A 7,500-nucleotide genomic window follows, 5' to 3' on the forward strand; every position below is an offset into this window, starting at 1 on the left:
GCTCATCTCAACTAGGAGTGTGTCGAGGTCGGGTTTAACTGTTCCTGTAATCAGCTCATTATCCTGCGCAAAGCACTTTTAATGGGCGAGCCTAGTGGGCGGAAGGAGGGCGTACGGACAGGTGGGGTTTGAGTATTCGTTGTGTATGCGTACGGGCATGCATACATAGGCCTATATAAGTATATAGATACTTGTATACGTACACTACATACATACACGCATGAATAATACATTCATACATACATACTTGTATACGTACGTGGATATTCATATATTCTGTGGATGTATTTCTGTACAATATACGTGTATTCATGTATGTATGTATATATGCATTATTGTATAAATTCATGTGTGTATGTATATATGTACGTATATATAGTATGTACACTGTAATGACCCTATATTAAGTAAATAAATACTTGTACTCCAAACCCATTATGGTATATATTAAGTATTACGATTACTGTACACTTTTTCCTCATCTCCGAAATTCCGCTAAATTCCACTGAGGCTCTTCAAAGCTTTTTAGCTTTGTGACTAATATTCGTCACATTCCAGGCAAAGGTCGGAAATTGTAACTCTCTTAATAGTTTTTCATTTTGTTTGTGTATTTTAATAATTGAGCTTATATATGTTATTACTTACATGTTGGATGTTTCTCTTATCCTGAGGTTTTCATTAGTTTTAGACTGATAATAATAAGTAACATTATAGATATTTATTAGATAATAGATTTGATGTTCTATGCTGATTGCTTTTCAATACATAGATAGATAGATAGATAGATAGATAGATAGATAGATAATTTCTATATCATCATATATTTCGAATATATCTTAATATATAATTATTATAAATTTCAAATATTTCTGCTGGTGAATATAAATTCTCAATTTTATAACACATAACTATAGATCTCTAGTCTGTTTTCATATAACAGTGAATAGCCGTTCTCTTTCCAATTTTTCTTCACACGGCTATAAATTTTCAATCTTTCTCGGTAAAACTATAACTTTCCAATCTTTCCCTGGGTGAAAAATGAATAACAAAAAAGAAAAAGAAATATCGTGTTTGTCAACCCACCTGTCAATTATGAGCACCCACACTTGTTTGGAGGGAAACGAACACAAAAATTTTCCCCGCGTGTTAAAATGCATTAATGGCATTGGAAGTTATTTTGACCCCGCGGGAGTTGGCTCTCTCGAGGTATGGTTTTTTCTTTTCTTTTGTTTTCTTTTCTTTTTTCTCGGTCGATTTTCGTGAGGTTTTGTAGATTTTTTTTCTTTTCTTTTCTAAAGAATGAGATTTATGTTTTTTTCGATGTTTTCGTTCTGTAATTTGGATTATGTTTTTTTTTTTAGGGGATTTTTGTTTTTTCCTCGTGTTCTCGCTTATCCTCTACTTCTTGCAGTTACTGTTTCTCCTCTTCCTATCACAACCACTTCCACCCCTCTTCCTCCTTCTACTCCTCCTCTTCGTCCTCCTCCTCCTCCTCCTCCTCCTCCTCCTCCTCCTCCTCCTCCTCCTCCTCCTCCTCCTCCTCCTCCTCCTCCTCCTCCTCCGCCTCCTCCTCCTACTATTTCTTTCTTCTCATCCTTTTCATTCGCCTCTACCTCTTCTTTTTCCTCTTTTTCCTACTCCTACTTCTTATTCTTTTCGTACTCCTCCCTCCTCCTTATTATTCGTCTCTACCTCCTCTTTTTCCTCCTCCTTTTTCTCTTTCCTCCTCCTCCTCCTCCTCTCCTCCTCCATCCTCCTCTCCTCCTCTCCTCCTTCCTCCTACTCCTCCTTCCTCCTACCCTCCTTCCTCCTCTCCTCCTTCCTCCTCTCCTCCTCTCCTCCTCCTCCTTTCTCTCCGTACCTCCTCCTTCCTCCTCTCCTCCTCCTTTTTCTTATACCCTCCCTTTCCTCCTCCTTCTCCTCCCTCTCCCCTCGCGCCCCGTGGCAGTGAGGGGAATTGAGGAATGCTGCTTGCTGGCTGTCACCATTTTTCCCCTCGTCTGTTCTCGCCCGATTTCCTCACTTCCCTCTCCTATCCTTTTTTGCTGCTTTTTTTTGACGTTTTCTTATTTGTAGCCTTGTGTATGGATGTGTGTGTGTGTGTGTGTATATATTTATGGGTGGTGTGTGTTTGTGGTGTTTATGTATATATTTATGTATATATATATGCATGTGTGTGTGTGTGTGTGTGTGTGTGTGTGTGTGTGTGTGTGTGTGTGTGTTGTTGTTGTGTGTGTGTTGTGTGTTATCATATATATATATATATATATATATATATATATATATATATATATATATATATTATACAACAACATACATATATCACACACACCACACACCACCACACATATATATACACACCTTCTCACTCTCACTTTTTCTTCCAGGGTTTTCTTTCGTCCTTTTCTCATGCTTGCAAGGCCCGCAGCTATAGTGATACAGTATATTGTATCTCCTTACCTTACGTAATTGCATTCCGGCGTTGCGTTAAGAGCAAGATTATCCTTGGCTTTTCCCCCTTCCCCCTCCTCCCTTTTTACCTCCCTCCTCCTCCTCCCTCTTCTCTTTTCATCTCTCTCCTCCCCCTTCCCCCCACTCTCTCTTTTTTTTTTTTTACTTTACTCCACCCGTTCCTGTTTTTTTTTTGTTTTTTTTTTCATTACTAACCCCCCACCCTCTTTATCATTTCTTACTTTCTCCTCCTCTCCTTTCTTTCCCGTACATCTCTTCCTCTCTCCTTCCCTCCTCATAACTCCTAATCTTTTTTTCTTTACTTTATATTCCCCAATACTTCCCATTTTTTCCCTTCCCCCCCCCCCCCCCGTGTCAACGGAGGGTCACGATGAGGCAAATGACCTGATATTGAATGCGTGACCTGTACTGTTTGTATGACTCATATTTCCCCTCACTGAGCATTGTGCGCATCTTGGGGCAAAAAGGGGTGGGGAGAGGTAGAGGGGAAGGCAAGGAGGGGCGAAAGAAGAGCAAATGAGGGAGGGAGGACGGAATGGGTTGAGGGGGAGGGGAGGGGAAGGGCGGAATGGCATGAGGGGAGGGGAGGTAAGGAGAGGGAGAGTACGTAAAAGGCTAAGACCGGGAGGGCGAGGGAGGGGAGAGGAGGGAGGAGGGAAGAGGGGAAGAGGAAGGAGAGGAGGGGAGAGGGAAGAGGAGGGGAGAGGGAAGAGGAGGGAAGAGGGGAAGAGGAGGGGAGATGCGGGAGGAGGGAAGAGGGGAGCCGCGGTGGTGGCGGGCGGGCGCGAGAGAGAGGGCGGTCGGTTGGTTGCGGGCTGTCTGTCAGAGCACGCGTTAGTGTGTGTGTGTCGGGCCGCGCAAGTTCACGTCGCTTGTGTGCTTGCGTCTCGACAGCACACTCGCCTGGCTTTCTGTTACTGCGTGCTTGCTTGCTTTCTCGGTCACTCGCGGGCGGGTGTACGGGAAGCTTCCGAAACGGGCGCGGGCGTCGTGAAAAAAGGGAAAAACAGAGAAAAAAAAGACCGAGTGTCGAGTTCGTCCTGAAGCTACGAGGTGATTTTTTTTCCCCTAATAGTGTGTGGTGTGTGTTGTCATCTTATTCACTGTTGTTCTTGTTTTTAATGTTTATTTGTGCTTTCGTGAAGAAACAAAATCGGAAATTACGTCATTGTTTTGTACGATACGGACTAAAATAAACCATGACTTTTAACGGACCGTTTCTTCTGTTGTAACACTATCTAGCAAGCGAAAAATAGAATTTAAAAAATAACGATAATTTTCAGATTCTTAAGTGCGGTATTACGAAATCCACAGGTTATTTTCGTGCTGTCAAAACACTTAAGCAGATCTTAAATGGTTGTTTGCCCGGCCAGTTACATCGGCTAAGTGAAAATAAGAGTGAAAGTGAAAATAAGAGTGTGAAAGAGAATAAAAGCAAGCAAAAGAGTAAGAGTGACAGTGATAATGAGACTGAGACTGAGAGAGAAAGTGAGAGTGAGAATGAGAGTGAGAGTAAGAGTAAGAGTAAGAGTAAGAGTGAGACTGAGACTGAGACTGCTGAGCGTGGAAGAGAGAGTAAGAGAGGGAGAGAGTATGAGAGTGAGAGAGTGAGTGAGAGAGAGAGTTAGAGTGAGAAAGACAGTGAGAGAGAGAGAGAGACAGACAGACAGACAGACAGACAGACAGACAGACAGACAGACAGACAGAGAGAAGAGAGAAGAGGTGTGTGTGTGTGTGTGTAAAAGGGAGATTAAAAAGTATACTAGGGACTATATTTATAGCTAGTCACGCCTTATCTGGTACTTTAATCTCACATTATTCAAAACCGTACGTTGCAGAAATATAAAACGGAACTTGACAATATTTATATCTAGGGTAATGAAAATACGCTATTTGGTATTCTCACACTCTCCTCTGATTTTCAAACCTGGCCTTACTCCTCTTTTCTTCTATCAACCACCCCCCATTAACGGAACTTCAAACATCATGAAACCTCCATTCCATTCCCACTCTCTTCCTCTTACATTTTTCATTCCCCTCTTTGATAATTTCCTCCTTTCCTCTTCCTCCTCCTTTTCTTCTTATTCATCCTCCTCCTCCTTCTTCCCCTCCCCCATCATGACCTCCTCCTCCTCTCCATCCACCACCACTACCTCTTCTTCTTCTTTTCTTCCTCTTCCTCTTCTTTTCTCTCATTCCTCTTCTCATCATCCTCTTCCTTTTCCTCTTCCTCTTCCATTTCCCCTTCCCCTTCCCCTTCCCCTTCCCCTCCTCCTCCTCCTCCTCCTCCTCCTCCTCCTCCTCCTCCTCTCATCATCATCATCATCATCATCATCATCATCATCATCATCATCATCATCATCATCATCATCATCATCATCATCATCCTTCTCCTCCTCTTCCTTCTCCACCACCTCCATCACTCCCTCTTCTTCTTCCTCTTCTTCCACTTCTTCTTCTTCTTTCTTCTTCTTCCACTTCTTCTTCTTCTTTCGCCTCCCCCTCCTTCGTCTGATAGGGTTGGTTGCCTTCCTCACTCCCGTCTCATATTACTCACTATATATCATTCCCTCATTATCCATCTCTCTGACCCACTTATTCTTCATACGCCTTCGGTATTTTCTTATCCTTCCTTTGTTGCCTTCTTTGTTTCTTTGGGGATTTCTCTTTTGCGTTCTTCCTTCTTTTTATTTTTCTTCTTTTTCTTATTATTATTTTTCTTGTTTATTTTCTTCGTTATCTCCTTGTTCTTTTTTCCACTTTTTTTTTCTTCAATTCGCCGAAGATCCCTTCTTCTACTTTGTATCTCTCGTTCTTTTCCTTTCTTTCCCTTTCCCTTTCTCTCTCTCTCTCTCTTTCTCTCCGAAATTATTCTCTATCTATTTCTTGCTTTTCTTCGTTGTTACAGTTATTTCCCAATCTCTTTTTATTTTTGTTTTTCTCTTTTCCTCTTGTTTTCCAAGTTTTTTTTTTTTTCACCGAGATCTTTCTTGCTTATTACATCTCCTCTAAACCTTCTCTGTTTATTATTCTCTCCTTCTTCCTCCTATCTCCCCTCCTCTGTTTATTATTCCTCTCCTGCTTCCTCCTATCTCCCCTCTTCTTTCCATCCTCCTCCTCTACTTCTCTCCATCCTTTTCCCCCTCCTCCTCCTCCTCCTCCTCCTCCTTCTCCTCCTCTCCTCCTCCTCCCCCCTCCCCCCCCTCCTCCTCCTCCTCCTCCTCCTCCTCCTCCTCCTCCTCCTCCTCCTCCTCCTCCTCCTCCTCCTCCTCCTCCTCCTCCTCCTCCTCCTCCTCCTCCTCCTCTTCCTCTCTCTATCCACTTCCTATCACCCTTCCTCTGTCCACCCTCCTCCTCCTCCCCCGTTTCCTATCACCCTTTCTCCATCCCCCTTCCTCCTCCTCTTCATTCCCCTCGCCGCCCCTGTCCCCTCGTGCAATTGGGCCTTTCCCCTCCGAAGAGCATTTCCTCACGTATCCTACGCGTCAGAGATCGGTAAGAAATGTAGGACTCTTGGGAGCCCTTGTAAGCAGTCCTTCAAGATCCATGGGCCTTGTCCTCTTCTTATTTTCCTCTTCGTTTTCGTCTTCTTCTTCTTCTTCGTCTTCGTTTTTTTTTCTTCGTCTTCTTTTCCTATTCTTATTGTTATTATTGTTTTTCTTTTTTTCTTTTTCTTCGTAGTCTTCTTCTTCGTCGTCTTCTTTTTTTTCTCTTCTTCTTCTTCTTCTGCTTCTTCTTCTTCTTCTTCTTCTTCTTCTTCTTCTTCTTCTTCTTCTCTCCTTCACCTAACTGCTAAGTAGAATTTTGCTCTGTTCCCCTTTTCTTTTTTTTCATATTTTTTATTATTGACTTTCTTTTGGATCAATATTTCTTTTTTCTTTCCTTCTTTTTTATTGTTTAGGTTTTCATAATTTTTTCTCTTTTGTTTTTTTTTTATTATTGTCTTCGGTAGTATTTTTTCTTTTCGTTTTTTTTTCACTTTTTCATCAGATTTTTCTTTTCTTTGCATTTCTTCGCTTTTTTGCGAAAGGGAAATAAGCCTGTACAGTGAGAGAGAGAGAGAGATAGTTAGATAGATAGTTAGATAGATAGTTAGATATATAAATAGATAGATAGATAGATAGATAGTTAAATAGATAGATAGATAGATAGGTCCCTGTACAAGAGAGCGTACAAAACCAGACATATTTTTTCTGTTTCTTTTTTTTTTTATCTCTTCATTTCTTCATGTCTATCTCTCCTTTCTTTTCGAGTTTTTTTTTCCTATTTCTTTTAATTTCTTTTCTCTCCTTGCTTTATTTGTTTTGTCTCTTTTCTTTCTTTTTCTCTCTCTCTTCGTTTCTATTCTCTCTCTCTTTTTTTTTTTTTTATCTTTCTCTCTTTGCTTTCTTTTTTCACCTCCTCCCTTTTCTCTTCTTTTCTATACATCTTACATTTTAGTTTAGTTTCTCTCTCTTTTCCCTCCTTATTCTCTCTCTCTCTCTCTCTCTCTCTCTCTCTCTCTCTCTCTCTCTCTCTCTCTTCTCTCTCTCTCTCTCTCTCTCTCTCTCTCTCTCTCTCTCTCTCTCTCTCTCTCTCTCTCTCTCTCTCTCTCACTCTCTCTCTCTCTCTCTCTCTCTCTCTCTCTCTCTCTCTCCGTCTCGCTCGCTCTCTCCTTTCCCTCCCCTTCTTATCTCTCCCTCTTCTCCTTTCTCTCCCTTTCCACTTCTCTCTCTCTCTCCGAAATAATCGACAGTCAAACGGGACAGCTTCATATCCTTAAAAGCAAACTGCTTGGCTTCCGCTGACGACTCGAGCTCCCCGAATATTCATCGATGGTAAATGTGGCTTTTGTGCTGTTCTTCATTATGCACTCTGGCGCTGGCAAGGCCTTGTGAGCTTCGAACACTGGTTTGAGCTTGTCATGCATTGTTCGTCACCTTCTTGGTGCAAGGCTTGATGTAATCGTGTATAGGTGTACAGTGGGTGTATATTTTCATGGGTTTTGAGCTCGCATGCGCGCGTATGGGTAGGTATATAGTTAGGGAC

At 41.9% G+C, this 7,500-nt stretch overlaps 1 protein-coding gene across 1 annotated transcript in view; it reads left to right on the top strand.

Annotated features, from left to right (window-relative positions):
- The first annotated feature begins 3,254 nt into the window (after positions 1-3,254).
- Positions 3,255-7,500, top strand: part of LOC119594161 (cAMP-specific 3',5'-cyclic phosphodiesterase, isoforms N/G-like) — a 105,383-nt gene continuing 101,137 nt past the window's right edge. The window contains exon 1 of the mRNA XM_037943469.1: positions 3,255-3,525. The gene's annotated coding sequence lies outside the window, so the exon portion shown is untranslated. The remainder of the gene's footprint in view (positions 3,526-7,500) is intronic.

Source organism: Penaeus monodon, chromosome 1 (genome assembly GCF_015228065.2).
Source record: "Penaeus monodon isolate SGIC_2016 chromosome 1, NSTDA_Pmon_1, whole genome shotgun sequence".
NCBI lineage: Eukaryota > Metazoa > Arthropoda > Malacostraca > Decapoda > Penaeidae > Penaeus > Penaeus monodon.